The following is a 21,659-nucleotide window of genomic DNA, read 5'->3' as shown; positions in this document are numbered from 1 at the left end:
TACATTTCAGGCACATTTAAATTAATTATTGTGCGGCATTGTATTTTAGTCAACATAATAGCAAAAAGCCCAATACAGTAAAATACTGAATCAAACCAATTAAATCATCACCATAATCCCTTTATTACTAATTGTCTAGCCCAAATCCTCTCCAGATAAACCAAATGAATAGATAAAACTAACATACAAAAGGTTGAGATCATCAGATCAGTTGAAAATGTGTTATTTGATTTAGATTTCAAAAGTATGTTTATTGCTGTAATGATTAGAGGTTTTTCAAAATGTTGGAGTGTGTGAGTTTCTGACCCACATGACATATGAGGACATATGACATATGAGGACAAGTGTGTGTGTGTGTGTGTCATAATAGCAAAGATGGCCACTAGGGGCAAAATCGAAGGTGAGCAAAAAAATTAAACACACTTTCACACACTTTTTCTGAAAATTTGACAAATGAAGACTTCAGAGATTTTTGGTCTGGGAACATGCTGGGAGGGTCTAGAACACGATAGCATTGCGGGAAATATGGGGACATGGAAAATGTCCCCATATTTCAACAGGTCCTCATATGTAAGGTGAAATTTCATAAAAATGTCCCCATATGTCACTTTGACAAACGCACACTAGTTGTTGCTTGTGGAAAGCTTTTTACCAGAAGTCTTCTCTACATTCTTAATTCCTGCATCCATCCATTTTCCACCCCTTTTGGGGTCGCGGGGGCTGCTGGAGCCTATATCAGCTGCATTCGGGCGGAAGGCGGAGTACACGCTGGACAAGTCACTTCTCGTCGCAGGGCCAATTCCTGCATATTAACTATATACAAACTATTTTAGAGACAATGATGACCTTGCTGAGCCTGTTTTGGCTGAGCATAGTTTCAGTTTTGTCATGAGAGAAATTCCTCACATAGTGACACAAAAGATTAGAGATTGACTGATTAACGGCGCCGATATTTGGCACTTTGAAGTATATCGTATCGGCCTTTTTAATTGGTATAGGCTTTTATTTTTTGGTAGTTTTTTTGCTACAACAGAACTACATCAGCAGATACTGTATAAACACATATGATAGCAGTATTTAGTACTAAAACAATAATAATCATTAGTAAAGTACAGTATATAGTACTAACCACTGCTCAATCATCTTTTTGCCCTGTATGAGAAAATCTCCCTTTTTTTTTGTTTTATTTAAGAATAAAAATTACTCTCATTGTCAATAATACTCACCAAATTTGTTTTGATATCTGACAGGGCATTTATTTGAGTTCTTGTGATAATTCTTCTCCAGTCTGCTCAGCTGCCCCCATTTCTCTGCAATATCACAGCCGCCGCGATGGCCATGACTCTCAATGCCTCTTAGTTTGGTCGTGTGCCCCTGGGAAAATGACATGCACCACGGCCACATTGGCCATGATGCCCCGATCTTACGCATCTCTTTTCCTTTGTGCGATTTTGATGTCATTACGGCTTCTTTGACCAAGGGTGGGTTTAATTTTATCTGCTATGAACCGCCTGAGGGTTTTTGCGGGGCATTAATAAGCATTAAATGTCATCAAATGGATTTTGTGAAAATTGAAGCCTAAAATGGAATTAAAAAGCATTAAATGAGATGTCCAGAGGCATTAAAAAATTTAATACAATTGTAGTACTGGCCTGGTAGTCAATACGTTAATCCATTAAACAATAAGTTAAAATAAATGTAATAACGTGGCGATGACTGTTAAATTGCTAAGTCTGTGTGTTTCTTTCCTTTGTCTCTGGCTTTCTAACTGGACACCAGAGGTTTTGTAACGCCCGAAAGTGTTAAAGGTGCTGCCTCCAACGCTTTGCCATTCTTTGGTCATTGTCGGCATGTAGTCCTGAACTCTTACACCATGTTATGTTTATTAGGAACTGATGCTCGTATCAAACACAATTTCTTTTTTGCCGGGAAATCAAGTGTTTGTCCTTCTTTCCTGGCATTTTACAGATCCGGCTTTGTTTTTGCTCCTGCAGTGATGGAGTCGTTTGAGAAGCCTCCGTCTGCAAGACTCGCGGCTTTGGCGAGTTATTGTGATGTAGTGAAATCCCATATTTTTAAATGCAAATTTTAATGCTCCTCTGACCCACAACATTAGACACACGTAATAAAGGTGGTTGTAAAATCCCCAGATGTTATTGATAACCATAGCGTTACCGCAGCATAAAACATTCTGATTTACTAAGATCTAAATACCACGTGTTAAACAGTGTGTGCAAAAAATAAAATAGTGCAAATTATGACTGAACGTGTTGCATGTGATTCACAAAGATTGCTTGTGCAATTGACAAGTGGTGTAAACCGCTTAATTTTAAACAAGGATTTTACCACAACGACACTTGATCACTTTCTGCACATTCATCATGTGTGCAATGGGTTTGAACCAGCAGTACACATCTATAATCTGTAATACTTTTTCTGAATCACAATTTTGGCAACAGAAACATATGCACACTGACACTTAATTCTGTGCGCGAGGCTGTGCATCGCATCACACACACACACACACACACACACACACACACACACACACACACACACACACACACACACACACACACACACACACACACACACACACACACGCACACACACACACACACACACACACACACACACACACACACAAGTATGACACAGGATTCTTGTCTTTGCAGCGGTCAGTTTGGACGTCCTTAAAACGCAAAAAAGTGCTCATAAAACGGTGATTGATGAATCACAGAGCACGTGCTAAATGATTATAATAGCATTTTCTTCTCCTATTATTGTGGACGTTTGGATGATCGGCATCAATTTTGCATATGAATGAAGACAGAGACGCAAAATGAATTGCACGCCTTATTCTACTCACTTAACAGACGCAATCCACTTAACACACTAAACGTTTAGTAGATCACCTTGGCGTGTGCTCTCACGTTTGCACGTGTTTAAGTACATGCCAACCTTTAGTAAATCAGGCCCTGTGCCCTACGTATCCTAAAATGATGTGTTAAAACAACAACTTAAATCCTTGTCTAGCCGTTTAGTGGCATATACTATCCATTCATCCATTTTCTACAGCTTGTCCCTTTTCGGGTCACGGGGGGTGCTACAGCTTATCTCAGTTGCATTCGAGCGGAAGGCGGCGTACACCCTGGACAAGTCGCTAACTCATCACAGGGCCAACACAGATAGACAGACAACATTCCAGTAACGTGCGGTCAGGGGAGGCAGTGCCACACCTGTGATCATGCAAAGAAATAAAATATATAATGATAAAATAATTGTAATTGTTAGTTTAGTTTAATTTAGCTTCACCAATTTGGATTATTTTTTCTTTAAAATCGCTGAATTTTCGCAATTCCTCGTAAACTTCTCTGTCTGCCGTGCGGCCAGGGCGCGTTCTTGTCTGGTGTGTTGCTGAGCGTTCAAAACGGCAGAGAAAAAAGTCTGAGGTGAGGCAAACAGTTCTCGTGTCTCACGATGGGGGCGCTCATGATCAGAGACATACGGTGGCGTAAGCGAGTCAAGTGCCGCAGCGGGTAACATGTTTTGTGTGTTGGTTGAGCCATCAAAACGGCAGAGAAAAAAGTCTGAGGTGAGGCGAACAGTTCTCGTGCCTCACGATAGGGGCGGGGCGCTCATGATCCCAGACATATGGTGGCCTCAGCGGTTAAGTGCCACAGCGACTTATTTTTTCCGTCTCGTGCACCCCGACTTTCAACATGGATGACTACATTTCCGCACTTAAACCGTTTTCTAAAGTGGACTTTCAAGCGAAGCAGGAGATAATTACTAAAGGAAGACCAACGCCAGAGCTGGATGGTTTGTTTCAATCAGCAGGACGGAAAGTTACTCACTCTTTCCAGACGGAGTGGTATACGTGAAAAGATTGGCTTTGTGGATGTTCTGCAAGAAACCACCTTTTCTACTTTCCTTGCCTTCTTTTTTCAACCTGTGGAACTGTGTGTCTATCTCAGCTACAATCGGGCGGAAGATGGTTTAGACCCTGGAGAAGGCGCCACCTCATCACAGGGCCAACACAGATAGACAGACAACATTCACACTCACATTCACACACTAGGGCCAATTTAGTGTTGCCAATCAACCTATCCCCAGGTGCATGTCTTTGGAGGTGGGAGGAAGCCGGAGTACCCGGATGGAACCCACGCATTCACGAGGAGGACATGCAAACTCCACACAGAAAGATCCCGAACCCGGGATTGAACCCAGGACTACGCAGGACCTTCGTATTGTGAGGCAGACGCACTAACCCCTCTCCCACCGTGAAGCCCCGTGCAAATTAATATTGCTCCAAATTGACTACTAATAATCAGTATCGGTATCAACCCTATAAAAACTATTTCGGTCAATCGCTACAAGTGATATATTGTTTTGTACATTTTTACCCCAATTACAACAGATGTCAGCCCTGGCAGCCAACTTGACTTTAGCCTCAACGCATCAACTCCTCTGTGTTGTGACCACCGGGGTTAAAATACCACAGAGGCCACACTAACACACAGCAGGCAACCTCAGGCCTGCAGCTGTCTTGGTATTATCATACTCACACATCACACAAGGACACCATGACACTACCAACCACAGCGAGAAAAATAGCGATAAGGCAAATTCTTTTTATGGAATCTGTAAGCGGTATTGAAATACTCCCCACCGAAACATCCAACGGATCCCGCTGCTAGAACAGAAAATGGATTAACTCGAGCTTACAGACATCCATCGCGGTCACCGCTGTTGATGGGGACAACGTCCTGTGGATGAATTCTGAGGATGACAGCTCTCACGAAACACGTCCCCATCAACCTTCAACTTGTCAGTCAGCACCAGGGAGGCGAGTCCCACCCCACTTGTTAAAAAGGAAACCAATCAGACACAAGGCTTATCGGCAGCGTGCACGTTATCACAACATAATAACGCTGTGTGAAATGGTTGCCATGCATATACATCTGAGCGCTGCTTGCCAACCGCACTTATCGCCGGATAGCAGAGGGTAGAAGAAGGTGAAGAGTGAGAACCTCCAGTTAGAATGGAGAGGGAGGAAGGGGGCGTGGGGGGACTTCTCCCGTCGACTCCCTTTACACGGCATCAGCCCTCGACAGTGAGCGCTCGTTTATCAGTGTGTCTGAGAGTGCAGTCCAGCTGGCAGCGCGACTCTATCGGTTTAGTAATTGAATTAGTCTGTCCAAAGCAGTCCCAGAGTGTCGCAATCTAGAGGCAGGTCAAATAGCTGTTGTGAGGAGGCTAAGTGCTGATGATTAAGAAGTGGACAGAGATGAAACATACAACTAAACCAGTGGTTCTTAACCTGGGTTCGATCAAACCCTAGGGGTCTGGTGAGTCGGCCTCAGGGGTTCGGCAGAGGTCAAAACACACCCGAGTCATCGTCTCAATAAAAACTTCTCCCTATCGGCGTATTATGGATATGGCAACAGCACAAGTCACACTGATTTGCAGGTGTGTAATTTGTTGTGAGTTTATGCAGTGTAGTGCGAGTTTAGTGTTGGTTTTGTTCTTTGAACAAGGTGATGTTCATGCACGGTTCATTTTTTTTTCCAAGATGGCGCTGCTGTAGTGGCTGCTGTAGGCAGGAACTCTGTGCTCTTGTGTCATCCTTTTGTGTTTCCCTCTTGTTTTCATGTGTTATTATATTTTTTTGCATTTTGGTCCGGGACCCTTTGGGACTGTGTGACAAGGGGTGGCACTTTCGTGACCTCTGTGGTGCTTTTTTTGTGGACTTCTGGATCTGCCTCCCGGGAGCCTTTTGGCCATGGAGACCAGCTGCTGGGTCTCTGCCACACCAGAGTCTGTTTGGAGGGACTGGAGGAGATGCGGATGAGGGGAAAGGGCTGCAGAGTTTGGAGGGACTGGAGGAGGTGCGGATGAGGGGACAGGGCTGCGGAGCTAGCACTGAGCGCTGGGACGGAGAGGCTTCGCGGTGTCTCGACTCTGGGTGAGCAGGTGTCGGACACCTCAGTCACCTTGGACGTATCCTCGCTCATCCATGCGGACTGGACACTGGCCGAGAGTGGAGTCGGCTGTCTTGGTTGCTTTGTTGGGTCTGCTTCTGTCTCTGGCCATGCTCCCTCCTCCCCAGCGGACAATGGCGTGGAACACCGCAGAGGCCACCACAGTGTATATGTTTATTTTACTTTTTATTCATAGCTGTATGTAGAAGTGTCTGGTTGTATCTGCTGCTTTAATGTCTTTAATGTCCTCTGTGTTCTTTGATGTTTGATGTTTCCCTCTTACACACATGTAAGAGGGATGTGTACTATGGCTATGAGTTGTTGTTTTTTTTCCCTTGGCCTCAGTCTGCACCCCCACTCCAGGGCCCAGGCTAAGACCGATTTTTTTCATTTTATTTTAATCTTCTATTTTTTTCTCCCATTCCCCCCCCCTTGTTTACCTGTATGTCATCTTTTTTGTAAGGGGCGCTGGAAGCCGGCAGACCCGTCAGCGATCCTGTTCTGTCTCCCTGTAATGTTTGTCTGATCTTGAATGGGATTGTGCTGAAAATTTTAATTTTCCTGAAGGAACTCTCCTGACGGAATAAATAAAGTACTATCTATCTAATCTAATTTTGTGCACCAGTAATAAAACATGGTAACACTTGAGTATTGGGAAAAAATTCACCATTAATTATTGTTGCTTATTAACCCTAACCTAAACCGAATAACTTCAAATTAAGTCTTTGTTACTTAGAATATGTTCCCCTAGTGTCCAAAAACCTCTAAATTAAGTCTTTGTTACTTAGAATATGTTCTCCATACTAAAGTGTTATCAAAAACACATAACTTTGTCTTGAATTAAAACATTTGTATTTTTTTCACGAAAAAGGGTTCGGTGAATGTGTATATGAAACTAATTGGGTTCGGTACCTCAAACAAGGTTAAGAACCACTGAACTAAACGCAACGTTGTGGAACCCAAGACAAAAGCGTGACATAATTAAATATAGTTGTAACGAGGGATGTATACGAAAGCAACCCTACAAGCTTTTTTTTAAGAGCAACTGTTTTAATTAAACAGTCGGATTCCCCTGGTCCGCATCGGTTCTAAGTCAGCTGCTAGGCGTAGGTTACGAGTCTCCGCGCCACGAGGGAGTGTAGTAAATATCAAATACCCTAAAACATCCGGTCTCCTCGCTAGTATTAGCTTATAGCGGCAGATCGACGTATCTTTGCTCAGTGGCAGGCCGTGCATTTCTCACCTAGGCCTCACTTAGTCCGACTTCACCTCTCAAAATACATCGACACGGCTGGAGAAACTATATAGACACACACTTGCACACTACTGCGCATTGAAACCCCTCAACAGTGTTCAAACGGCCAATTTTTCGGCGCATTTAACATTCAATAAACCCGCTTCAGCGATTAAAACATATCTTATGTGGTTCTGTCAAAACTAAAAATATTTTATAAACCAAATGAAACATGAAAAAAATTAAGAAACACAATATTTGAACTCACAATTTGTAGTACCCATTCGACGCTGTATAAACTAGTGGAACCGTAGTAGCAATCGGTTGATTCATGTGAAAGTGCCATGACACAGCAGTGTGAGCACAAAGAGGGAGAACTACCGTTGTCGCGCTGGTGGAAAATATCCAACCACCAACATGAAGCCAACGTCTCTGCGGGCCGTGGTCGCTTTCCCATCACTTTATCACTTTATAAAACTACTAGTAGTTATTTGTCGCTCATTCTATTGGATTCAGAACATTTTATTCGTCTCTGTGGGGAAATTTAGGCGTCAGAAAAAGAAAAAGGAGGACAATAAAACGATCAAACGGTTCAAATTAAATAACAGAATGTTCTTGGTAATACAGAATATATTGCCTTTGTATTAACTGTGATAATTGTTTTGTTTTCCACACAAACTCTTTGTTTGCACCACCATTGTGTTGTTTTCAAACAATATTTCTTACTTAGTAGTGTGTTTTTCTTTTTAAAAGGAATGTTACATATTGAAATGGTAGTGTTGTGGATAGGCCAAGCACAGATTAGATGGATTTCAATTCATTTCATTAGGCGGTGCTGCTTTAAGACTCACGAGAGTGCTCATGGAACCCAATATGTGGTTGAGTTAGCACTGTTCTACTATAATGGAACCCATTGAAGTTGATGCTCATCGGACTGACAGACTGAAATAAATGGTTGTCAATTGAACATAAATGAGCCATTGTTCTCACATGTACACGTGTGTAAAACAAAGCACGTGCCCATTCGTGCATGTTTTTACAGAGGTTTGTTGTTGTTTTTTCTCCCCTCTTCCCTCGCCACGAGACATTCAACAGGCTCAAAAACAGCTTCTACCATCCAGCTGTGAAATACACAGCCACTATCGCTAAGCCTCCACTCCGTCCACCACCATTCCTGTTAACACTTAAGTGTTGCACACCTAAGTGTAACGCAATCAACAAGTGCAAGACCAAATGCAAATAAAAAACACCGCAGATGAGTGTCTATATCAGGGGTAGGGAACCTATGGCTCTAGAGCCAGATGTGGCTCTTTTGATGACTGCATCTGGCTCTCAAGATAAATCTTAGCTGATATTGCTTAACACGATAAGTAATGAATAATTCCGCTGGTAATCACAGTATCAAAAATAACGTTCAAAATATAAAACATTCTCATGCATTTTCATCCATCCATCCGATTTCTACCGCACCTGTTCAAGACGTCGCATTAATGGTAAAAAGTGTTTTATTCATTGTGTGTTAGACAATGTTATTAAAAATAATAAGAAACTTATTATACTCTAAAAATGTTGGTCTTTTTTAAAAGAGCACGCATATATTTGTATTCAGTGTTAAAAATAAAATAAAAATTATATGGCTCTCACGGAAATACTTTGAAAAATATTTGGCTTGTATGGCTCTCTCAGCCAAAAAGGTTCCCGACCCCTAATCTATTTCAAAATATGCATACACTGTATTCCCAACATGTAAGTAATTGTGTTTTTTTTTTAAATATTTTTCTTTGAACATTTAGCGTTGCTAATTGTAAAGAGATGCCAAACTATTGCTCAGTCTTGGTGTAACAGTGACAATAAAGTAGTGGTGTCAAACAATTACTTTTTACCTGTGTGAAGTTGGCCCCCCTTATGATTGTAAATATTAAAATGATGCTGTCATTTGTTTCTGTCACGTATATGCTGGTTTGTGCAATAAAAATGTCAGTTTATGCCGTCACATTTTTTCATATTACTCTAAAAAATGGCAGCACGGCGTGAGAGGGGTTAGTGCAACTGCCTCACAATACGATGGTCCTGAGTAGTCCTGGGTTCAATCCCGGGTTCGGGATCTTTCTGTGTGGAGTTTACATGTCCTCCCCGTGATTGCGTGGGTTCCTTTCAGGTACTCCGGCTTCCTCCCACTTCTAAAGACATGCACCTGGGGATAGGTTGATTGGCAACACTAAATTGGCCCTAGTGTGTGAATGTGAGTGTGAATGTTGTCTGTCTATCTGTGTTGGCCCTGTGATGAGGTGGCGAGTTGTCCAGGGTGTACACCACCTTCCGCCCGATTGTAGCTGAAATAGGCACCAGCGCCCACCGCGACCCCAAAGGGTATAGTTATGTATTTTGATCATTTCAGGCATTCAGCGGCGCATTATTTTAAAAACGTTCACTTTTTTTAACAACATTACTGATTACTACTCACTGCGGATTTTATGAGAGCCAACAAACATAATAAAATATCACTTACTGTATAATGTCTGCTGCCATTAAGATGTCCACTGATAGAATGTTTATATATTCTCGTTTAGATGAAGAATGACTCATAATCCTCGCAAAGAAAAAAGGGGGTGTGACCAAGAATCTTTTTGTGTCTTTCTCGCCATTCCTGGGTGTAAATTGGATGGCAAAGTTGACCAACTCGTCAGATTATGTTTTTGTCCTAATATCATACAGGCAAGAGGCATTATTTATAATCTAGAATAAACTTTTGTGCTTTGAGCCACGGATGTCAATACAGCAGCACAAGCTGTTAGCTCCCTCTGATCACTGCACCGATATTAATAGTTCTTCATGAGCACTTATAATAACAATATCCCTAATACTTGGTTAATATTCAAGTCACAAAATATAAATGGAGTATTGTTGGCGCTTTTTGGAGGTTTTTCAGAGGGATTATGGGTGGAATAGAGAACTTCCCAGTGACTCCATTAGAAGCAGATTTTTATGTGCATTTATTTTCAAGTTAGAATGCATTCAAAAAAAAATATGTCTCATTGTCTTTCATAATGATTGTAAACGATAAGCAAAAAAAAAAAAAATGCAGTTCCCCTTTAAGCGGGCACTTTTTAGTTAGAAATAGTGTGTGAGTAAACAGTGGACCAGGACTTAATGAGAAGGTCCACATTAAAACCAACGGGTACTAATTTAACTGAAAAAAATATTTTCATAATATAAGGCCAGTTCTTCTCAAATAGTGGGTCGGCCCCCCTCGAGGGGTGCAGTGCAATGCCAAGTGGAGCACGTGTGACCGCTTTATCAGTATCATGCTTCAAACCCTGCTTCAAAAACCTGTGCACTTCAAAATGTGATCATTGTGCCATTAATCCTGATTTCCTAATTTTCATTTTAAAATAATAACAAAAAAATTTGCCCAAATTATTTCAGGTAAATACATTGTGCTCTTGAGTTAATGTTGCGGATAATTTTGATGTATTAATATTTAATTGATATATTTTAATTACATTTTTCAGCATCATATGGTTTTAAGTCAGTCAAGAATGTTTATAGTTTGAATAAGGATTACTTTTTTATTTGTTATTTTACGCAAATTGAGCACTTTACATTTTTTCTGTTACATTAAATTGTATTTAATTTAATATAGTTAAAGTAGATTTAAATTAAGTATAAAAAATACTTAATGTAATTTAATGTTTTTATAATTTTATTTTAATTGAAACATTTGAATTAAATACAAAAAGAATGTTAATAAAGTTTTTGCTTGTTGTAAGTTGATGGATATTTATTTATTTTCTTTAAGGTTGATAAGGATACAATGTTATGCAGAAGTGTACTTATACCAAATTTATAGACAACTATTATTCATAGTCGCGGCGGTGAATGGGGGGAATGTTTTCTTTTTCCTAGGAGAGGCGTAATATAAAATATTTGAAAAGCACTGTATTAGGCTATTGGAGCAGCTATTTATCTGTGAGCAAAGGTTTGCAACAGCTCCTTCAAGGTTACAAAGAGACCTTAAGAGACTTACTTAAATCAGCGTAAACGCAACCACAGGATGCAAAGACAAAGACAAACGCAAAGACAGGATGTGAGAATCCCTGATGCCCCCTAACACACGGTTGTGTTCTGCCAGACCATGTTGAGCACAACACCTGAACCGCCACATGCACAGCCTTTTACTGTAAAAACACACCAACAGTACTGTCCATTTTATACATGGTAGCCATAGAAAACAGTCTTTAAAGAGTCCCAGGTGTATGCACAGGGAACAAGGTGCTGCAGACTCTGTCCTAACAATTCCACACAAAAACACAGGATTACACATTAATGATGGCGTCCCTGAAAGTACTAGTTTACTACTTTAAAAATAACATAAAAGAACCCTAATAGGCAGCTTATGTAACCATTAGTGGTTTAACAGAACTTTAACCCTTGTGTAATGTTCATATTGTTGTTAGTCAGCCAGCGTTTGTGGGTCTGATGGACCCGTTGCACTTAACACTTTTATGTTAAAATACTGAACAGATGTTTACCTTATCCCAATAAACATCTGTTCAGTATTTTATCATAAACATGTTTGATTGTGAGGCATTAAAAGCCACCAAATGCAACAGGTCCATCAGACCCACAAACGCTAGCTGAGTAACAACAATATGAACGTTGCACGGAAAATTTCTCTGCCAGTTTCTGCATCCCACAGGGATTCTTCTTTTATGTTTCTGCACCTGCGGTTCCCACACAAGATTGCAATATTGTTTGTCAACACTGTCTGCTCTCATTTTCTCGAACATTTGACCCTCTGATGTTCTGTGTACCTACACTCTGTCTTCCTCCTGTCTAGGCTTGCTGTGTGTGTGTGTGTGTGTGTGTGTGCCTGCGTGTGTGTGTGTGTGTGTGTGTGTGTGTGTGTGTGTATGTGGGTTGGTGGGTGGGTGTGTGTGGTACACAGAACATCAATTTCCACACTTCTATTAGCTCCAGGTCCTGTGGACATCTTATATGTAATAGAAATGTGTAGGGGAGGTGTATGGTGTGTGGTCATTAAGTATGTATTTTGATATATGTTATTCACAGAAAATGAGCCAAAGTCAGTGAGTCTCTGTTTGAAAATTTAATTAATTGTATCATTTTTCTTTTAATAAAACATTTAAACGTGTCCCACAGACCCAAACACCACAAATAAATGTCTATATTTTTCACAATATGTCTTGTTTGGGTTGTCGTGATCCACTGATGGAGAGAACTGCAGGAAATAGAATGCAAATAAAAAGTATTCAATGTAAAAATACAAAACAAAATTTACAGGAAGCACAAGGAAGCTATGCAAAAAAAATCTGAGATTACAGAGAGCTTGTATTCAAAAAGCAGCATAGCAAAACTAACTGGAATACTAACACTAATAATGCCAACGGTTATAAAGCCCTTTGGATTACTTCTTCTTTTGTCACCTTCTTGAGAAACATGGAATTGGGATTTCTGTCTATGAGCTCACTCAAGTTCTCAACTGACCCATCATCTGCATTTGGAATTCTTTGTTCCAGATTTTTTCCGATATTAACAAAGTAATCATTAAAATGTTCAACTATTTGGTTCTGACATTTTTTGTGTTTCCATCTAGAAAGTACTAGGGGTAATCTTTCTGAGCACCATTTTTAATGGTGCTATTTAGGATTCCCCTTGTTGTTCTCATGTTTCTGTTCTTGTTTAATAATTGAATGCGGTATTCCCTCTTAGATGTTCGTAGTATCCTAATTAGCTTGTTTTTATATTTCTTATACTTATTTTCTGCCTCTATAGATCTCTGTGTTATAAACATTCAATATAATATGTTTTTTTTTTTGTGGCAAGCATTTCTCAGTCCTTTTGTCATTCATGGTTGGTCGTTTTTCTTTTGCTTCTTACTAAGTTCTTTCCAAAGACAATGTTTCTCATAAAGTGTTAGAAAGGTGTTAAAAAAAATTCCCATATGCATCATCTACATCATCTTCATTGTGTACATTGTCCCAAGTTTGTTTCCTCAGATCCTCCTTGAAGGAAATTATTATTTCCTCTGTGCATAGTCTTCGAAATGTCTTTTTGTCAATGTTCTTCTTCTTGTTATTCCCATCATAAATAGTAAAAACTGGCAGATGGTCGCTGATGTCGGTTGTGAACAGTCCACTTGGTGTGTTATTATCAAAGACATTAGTGAAGATATTATCAATAAGTGTAGCACTGTGACTTGCAATTCTGCTTGGCCATGTGATTTGCGGATACAAACTCCTACTATACATTGTATCTCTGAAATCTTTAATGGACTTTTGCTTATTGGGGTTCAAGAGATCTATATTGAAGTCTCCACATAAAAAAATACTTTTTGACTGATTCCATTGAAAGTTCCCTCAATCCAGTCTTCAAATCCTTCAATACTTGAGTTGGGTGTTCTATATATACAACTGATCAATACATTTCTACTTCTTTCATGACATATCTCAATGGTTGTACACTCTAAAACATTTTCAATAGCTAGTGACGTGTTCTTTACCACCTTGTAATGGAATTCAAATGTGATCAGATATCAAACATGAAAAAGGTTGGCAGTTTCTGTTTTTGCATCTATATTTAGCACATCTGAAAGATATGTGCAAACTGGAACAGTTAGGTACAAATGGCTGTTGCCATTGTTGGGAAAATGAGGTCCAAGGTGCAAGAAGGTGCACCAGGCAGATGACTAAGAAAGAGAAAACCCTGTATGCATGTATCAACATGTCAGGAATGAAAACAGTAAAGACATATTGTCTATCTAGCAATGCAGATTTTGACCAGCAGACACCAAAAGTGTGCCGGCGTCTCTGGGAGTGCACTTTCGGCGTTTTCAAAAGATCACACTAGAGGAGCATTTCTATGTTGCCCATAATAGGTGTCGCAGACTATAGTTGTCAGCTGCATGTTCAACAACATACCAAAACACCACTGATTGGAGCATGATGCCCTTGAGTTGTAGAAAGTGACTGACTCCATGGGGACACCCAGGAATACCCGTACACCACTTTTGCACCTGTTATTGATTGTGCACAGAGTCATAGTAGATCATCTGCAAAATGCCCACTAATAGTATATGCAACGTTCTACTTTTTTTAATACACACGCCTTAGCACTTGTCATCTGGGAACTTAGTCGATCAAGTACTACAGTTTAAACTGGCATTTCAGTAGATTGTAGGGATGGGTACCGTTCACATTTAAACCAATTCGGTACCAATTCGCAGTACATGGGAATCAATACACATTGGGTATTATTTGGTGACCTATGGTTCCCGGTAAGGGCTTCACGGTGGCAGAGGGGTTAGTGCGTCTGCGTCACAATACGAAGGTCCTCCAGTCCTGGGTTCAAATCCAGGCTCGGGATCTTTCTGTGTGGAGTTTGCATGTTCTCCCCGTGAATGCGTGAGTTCCCTCCGGGTACTCCGGCTTCCTCCCACCTCCAAAGACATGCAACACTAAATTGGCCAAAGTGTGTGAATGTGAGTGTGAATGTTGTCTGTCTATCTGTGTTGTCCAGGGTGTACCCCGCCTTCCGCCCGATTGTAGCTGAGATAGGCGGCAGCGCCCCCCGCGACCCCGAAAGGGAATAAGCGGTAGAAAATGAATGGGATGGATGGTTCCCGGTAACAGGAGATCAATACTGGTACTCAACGGTACCGATTATCGGTACTTTTGAGTGTGTTAATAAATATTGTTTTTTAAACTAATATCTCAATGTTTATCGCAACATTTTAAAAATGACCTTAAAATGATAACTGCTGTCCAGGTGTTATATGTTGTTTTATTATAACATTTCTGAGTCTCTTTTTGAAGAATAACAATGCCTTGCAATTACAGTTGCAAGTCCAAGACGTTAGATGGCAGTAGTGTATAGTTTATAGTGTATTGGCAAGTCAGTCAAATCTTTGCTAAATCTAGTTGTTTGTTGTGCCCCAAAAAGGGTTAATACTGTAAGTACTGTACTTATTACGCACAAGCTATTTGATCGTAACTTGCATCTTAGTTGTGGTATTTGACGACAAATTTAGCAGTGTTAAAACGCCCATGTAAAATTGCTAATAGTATTTCATAATATGTCAATTGCAAAGCCAGTTTATATTAGCATCAAGCTATCGCATCATACCAGAAATGAAAATGATGCATGTGTTTGGAAATGGATGATCGACTTAAACATTTCAGATTAGAGAGATATATCATGGAATGATAGTTGGAAAAATGCCAATAAGCCCTTTAGAAGCATTAAAGATAACCTGAGGTATTTTACATCTTCTCAGCTGTTTAAAATTGGTGTAGTAGATAGCAAATTATGTATGAAGTGTCTGGCAGCTGAGGGAACTCTTATTGATGTATTGTGGGAATGTCAGAGAATAAAAGAGTTATGGTTGAAAACAACAAAAGAAGCAATCCCATTCCTTAATATAAACATCCCAATGACACTGCAAACTTGTCTTCTTGGTGATCTGCATCAATTTAGTAACTTGTCATCTTAGAATAAACATGTATTTCTTTCAATATGCATCATAACAAAAAGGGTAATACTAAAACAATGGATTAATGTTGATAGTCCAACTCATACTGACTGGAAGCTATGGAAATTATATCAGTAACAATAAAAACAATAATAATGAGTCAAATGTTAGAATATGGAATCCATTATTTAAATATGTTTAAACTATTAACTGAACTTAAAATATGACTTATTTTATCTTTTTGGAAAAGATTGAATACAATGTGTTGTCAAGCTTATGAGATGTGATGCAAGTGTAAGCCACTGTGACACTAATGTTCATTTTTAAAATGTCTGTATTTTTTATAAATGGCTGTGATGATAATGTCACTGAGAGATTTCTGGTCACTGCTGTGTTGGAATTCCTATTAATATTGTTACTGTTGTTACTATTATTGATTTTTGTTTGACTACTTTTGGATTGTTTTGTGTCATGTTTTGTGTCATGTTTTGTGTCATGTTTTGTGTCATGTTTTGTGTCATGTTTTGTGTCATGTTTGTGTGTCCTCGCAATTGTTCTGTTGATTGCTATTCTGAATGTTGCTAGGCCGGGTTTGGTTTTGGAATTTTAATTGTATTGTTGTGTTATTATTGTGTATTAATCTGTTAGAATAACAAATAAAATAAAACATAAAGCTAGAGCACATTTCTGGAAAAATTGAGCCTTACTTTACTTACATTGGAAGGTTTTTTGAATCAATGTCTTTGTTGGCATTCTAAATAGGTAGTTTGGGTGAGTCCGCTCTCAGTGCTGCTGGAGTGATCGCCAAGTGCCAAGATGTCACACACAACCCAGGTACCGTAACATGGCACTGTTAGAGTTTATGTGAATCGGTACACAGTAGGACTGTCCGGATTCCGTGGATGCTAAAAAAGTACCGGATTCGGTATCCATCCCTACTCGATTGTACATTTTTAATCAGCAGAGATCTCATGTTGCGTATTATTTTAACATTTTAAGAGATATCTGTGTAAAGAAAAAAGAGTTAGCCATTAGCACAATTGATGTTCCATTGTTGAAACACCTTGCCAGGCGTTTCAACCTTCTTTTGGCCAGAAGGGAGCTGTCTCCTCTCAGACCATTGCCCCGTGATCTCTCTCCTCCCACTGCCTTTTTACACCTTTCTCTTTTATGTGGTTCCTACTGATCGGCCATTAATGATATTTATTAACGGCCACTTCCTCTATGACTCTGGAGGCTTCGAGTGATGTCCTATGAGGGCTCTAGGCATAATTCTGAGGACACACCCGGGTTTCCACTCGACAAATGACTTCATATCTATTAACCCTGAGTGGAGGAACTGTTGAGCAGGTATTGAAGGAAGAGACCGCAAGGCCTGCCTGTGGGATGGCTAAATCAAACCTAGTAAGGTCAAGTAAGCACTTGTATTCCCCTTAAAAGTAGAATCGGGTATTATTTGGTGACCTGTGCCTCTCTGGCGCCTTATATCAAGATTTAGCCAGACATCACGATAGCAAGAGCAGAAAGCTCGCCATATTAATCGAATCAGTTGTAGAGCAACTTGGAGTTCAACCAAATAATATGCTTGGATTTTTCTAAAGGAAACCAGTGATAGCAAAGAGGAAAAGTGATGACAACCACAGACCGATATATGGATTCGTACATAGGCAGTGGAGCATTCATTAGTATAACGAATACAAAGAAGCTCAGCCTTCCGCTAGCGATAGTGCAAGAAAGAAGCCAGAACTTTAGAAAAAAAACCCTCCTCTGTTGCAAAAGCCTCATGTTTGAGAACACCTGGATAAGATGAAAGCAGAGTGCCGCCATTGCTCAGTGGAGATGGGGACTAGTGCTGTCCCGATACCAATATTTTGGTACCGGTACCGGTACCAAAATCATTTTATACTTTTCGGCACTTTTCTAAATAAAGGGGACCACGAAAAAAATTGCATTGTTGGCTTCATTTTAACACAAAATCTTAGGGTACATTAAACATTTGTTTCATATTTCAAGTTTGTCCTTAAATAAAATAGTGAACATACTAGACAACTTGTATTTTATTAGTAAGTAAACAAACAAAGGCTCCTAATTAGTCTGCTGATGTATACAGTAACATATTCTGTCATTTTCCATTCTATTATTTTGGTCAAAATTATTAAGGACAAGTGGTATAAAATGAATTATTAATCTACTTGTTCATTTACTGTTAATATCGGCTTACTTTCTCTTTTAACATGTTCTATCTACACTTCTGTTAAAATGTAATAATCACTTATTCTTCTGTTGTTTGATACTTTATACAATAGTTTTGGATGATACCACAAATTTGGGTATCAATCCGATACCAAGTCGTTACAAGATCATACATTGGTCATATTCAGAGTCCTCATTTGTCCAGGGACATATTTATTTTATTATATGAGTTTATAAACATGATATCAATAAAAGTAAAAAAATTAAAAAAAGATTTATATCGACGTAATCATAGTAGTATCAACTAGCTACGCTACTGTATTTGGTATCATTACAGTGGATGTTAGGTGTAGATCCACCAATGGTGTTTTTTTTACATTTTGATGCCGGTGAGCTACTGTATGGTGTCTAGTGAAGCATGTTTAGATATTCCTCGTCCTGCAGGGATGATACTTGTAAGAAAAGTACTTTATTCGTCACCATGGAGACCGGGATTAGTGATTTAGAAGCAGTTAAAACACTGCAGACTGTGCTTGGACATTAGCCGCTAGCTAGCTAGCTATCTCTTGAAGCACCTCTTCCTGAGGGAATTTCAGTGTTATAACTTCACCTTTATCGTTAGTTTTTAAGCCAACATGCGTCCATTCTCCCTTTTCTGTCTACACACTGTGTCTGTTTGTAAGTACTCCGTGATTGTGCGCTGCCGAACTCGCTCCTCTGCTCGTAAACCAGCAATGACATGACGTGACGACGATGGGGGCGTGGGAGGCCGGTACTTTTTAGAAGCGGTATAGTACCGATTATGATTCATTAGATTCGGGGTACTATACTAATACCTGTACATCCATCCATCCATCTATTTTCTACCGCTTATTCATTGTACTACCCTAATCGGGATTAGGGTTAGAGCTGGGCGATTATATGATCGTGATTAATATGTGATCAGCTGTTAGCATATATTACCTCCATCAAACATGGAGGAAATGTCTGTTAGAAGTTACCGTAGTAGTAAACAGTAAGAATGCAAAGTTGCTTGGTATGATCCTGCAGGGAACAGTCCTCCTTTACTGACCGTGATCCTGTGTGTGTGTGTGTGTGTGTGTTTGTGCGCGTGTGTTTGTGTGTGCGTGTGTACGTGTGCGTCTGTTTGTGTGAATGTGTTTGTTTACGTGTGTGGGTGCGACATTCCCTGTCCACCGTCGCAAAAGTCAGGCTCGTCTTGACGTAATTGATGTTCAATCGGCGTCGTGCCTATTCACCTTCACACAGCTGGAAGTGCCGCCCATAAGAACAAAATAAAGACACACAATACGGCTAACATTGAAGTTAAAACATAACTTTTAGAAAGAGCAGCAACTTCAGTGGCAGACTTTAGTCTCACTGAATGCTACAGTGCACCTTGTGGTGCGTGTGATAATCCTGCCGTCAATGCAGACTCGCAGGCCCTCACAGAATGTCTTTGTGACGGAACTACTGCATTGCTCCCAACCCGGAGAATAAACATAGCTACTCATTTAATCAAACAAAACACATTTTTATATCCAAATACTCTTTAATCCAACTTTTTGCTCGGATTCAACTCTTCCGATATAGCATGCACTAAAAACCTCTGCAGGCACTTTTTTCAAATCATTTATGAGTTTGTGGATAAAAACATTAATCATTAAAGTTATAACACTGAAATGCCCTCAGGAAGAGGTGCTTTAAGACATGGCTAGCTAGTTAGCGGCTAAAGTCCAGCCTCAGTCGGCAGTACTTTAGCTACTTCTAAATCATTAATACTTGTTTCCATGGCGACAAATAAAGTATGTTTCTTACAAGAATCATCCCTGCAGAACGAGGAAACGCTAAACAAGCTTTACTACACACCGTAGCTCTACGGCATCACAATGTAAACAAACGCCATTGGTGGATCTACACCTAACATCCACTGTAATGATACCAAGTACATAAGCGTATCCAGTCGATACTATTATGATTGTATCAGTTATGTCGATATTTTTGGGCAGCACAACATCTTCTTTGTTTTTTTTAAAATGTGTATTATGTTTATAAACTCAGGAAATATGTCCCCGGACACATGAGGACTTTGAATATGACCAATGTATGATCCTGTAACTACTTGGTATCGGATTGATACCCAAATTTGTGGTATCATCCAAAACTAATCCAAACAACAGAAGAATAAATGATTATTACATTTTAACAGAAGTATAGACATAATATGTTAAAAGAGAACATAAGCAGATATTAACAGTAAATGAACAAGATTAATAATTAATTTTGTACCACTTGTCCTTAATAATTTTGACAAAATAATAAAATGATAAATAAAACAACAATATGTTACTGCATATGTCAGCAGCTAAATTAGGAGCATTTGTTTGCTTACTTACCAATAAAAGACAAGTTGTCTTGTATGTTCACTATTTTATTTAAAGACAAACTTGCAATTAGAAACTTATGTGTAATGTACCCTAAGATTTGTTGTTAAAATAAAGCCAAGAATGCAATTTTTTGTGGTCCCCTTTTTTTAGAAACGTAACGAAAATTATCAAAATAATTTTGTTACCATTACTGGTACCAAAATATTGATATCGGGACAACACTAGCTGGTACACATTAGTTTACAGTACCTCAAATTCAAATTTCACTTTAATGTATTTTCAATTAAGGTAAGAGAGTTTAAAAAAATAACCCTCCACAATCCGGGTCACCGCTTGCTGTTTGCCTTAGCACTGAGGAGAAGCACTCATGTATACAAGTAATGAAAGAATGCAAATAACAATTTACCATTTGATAGTGCTGTTTAGTAAATGTTAACTTAAAAAAAGTCTTATTGTTGTCCGTACACCATCGATACTTTGTTTACTGCAGAATGACATTTGTGATGACCAGCAAAATAACATAAGAAATTTGAGAGGCAAAAAAGTTGTTTTCTTTACCGCACAAAACGTACCGAAAAGGAACTGAAACTGTGGCCCCATAACCGTAGCGCGGGTTACCTATACTGTTGCACCTCTAGTAAACACATTTATAGATATGAACAAAATGCTGTTGGCATATATTACATCAAACAAATCTGTTACAAGATACTGCAGTAGTAAACAATAGGGATTAGGGTTGTCCTGATACCAACATTTTGGTACCGGTACCAATACCAAAATTTATTCTGATACTTTTCGATACTTTTCTAAATAAAGGGGACCCCAAAAATTGCATTATTGGCTTTATTTTTACAAAAAATCTTAAGGTATATTAAACATTTTTCTTATTGCAATAATGTCCTTAAATAAAATAGTGAACATACAAGACAAATTGTGTTTTAGTAGTAAGTAAGCAAACAAAGGCTCCTAATTTAGCTTCTGACGTATGCAGTAACATATTGTGTCATTTATCATTCTATTATTTTGTAAACATTTTGAAGGACAAGCCGCAGAAAATGTATTATTATTCCACTTGTTAATTTACTGTTAATATATTTCTCTTTTTATATGTTCTATCTACACTTCTGTTAAGATGTAATAATCACTTGTTCTTCTGTTGTTTGGATACTTCACATTTGTTTTGGATAATACCACAAATTTAGGTAATGATCCCATACCAAGTAGTTACAGGATCATACATTGGTCATAATCTAAGCCCCTCATGTGTACAGGGAGATATTTCCTGAGTTTATAAAAATATTATACATTAAAAAAAAAGGGGAAAAATATATTTTTAATGCTAAAAAATATCGATGTAATCATTGTAGTAT

The 21,659-nt window shown here is 39.1% G+C and overlaps 1 protein-coding gene across 2 annotated transcripts in view; it reads right to left on the bottom strand.

Annotated features, from left to right (window-relative positions):
• Positions 1-21,659, bottom strand: part of creb5b (cAMP responsive element binding protein 5b) — a 207,770-nt gene that overhangs the window by 47,239 nt on the left and 138,872 nt on the right. The gene's annotated exons all lie outside the window — the stretch shown is intronic.

Source organism: Nerophis ophidion, linkage group LG11 (genome assembly GCF_033978795.1).
Source record: "Nerophis ophidion isolate RoL-2023_Sa linkage group LG11, RoL_Noph_v1.0, whole genome shotgun sequence".
NCBI classification, from domain to species: Eukaryota; Metazoa; Chordata; class Actinopteri; order Syngnathiformes; family Syngnathidae; genus Nerophis; species Nerophis ophidion.
This window is presented reverse-complemented; position numbering and strand designations above follow the sequence as displayed.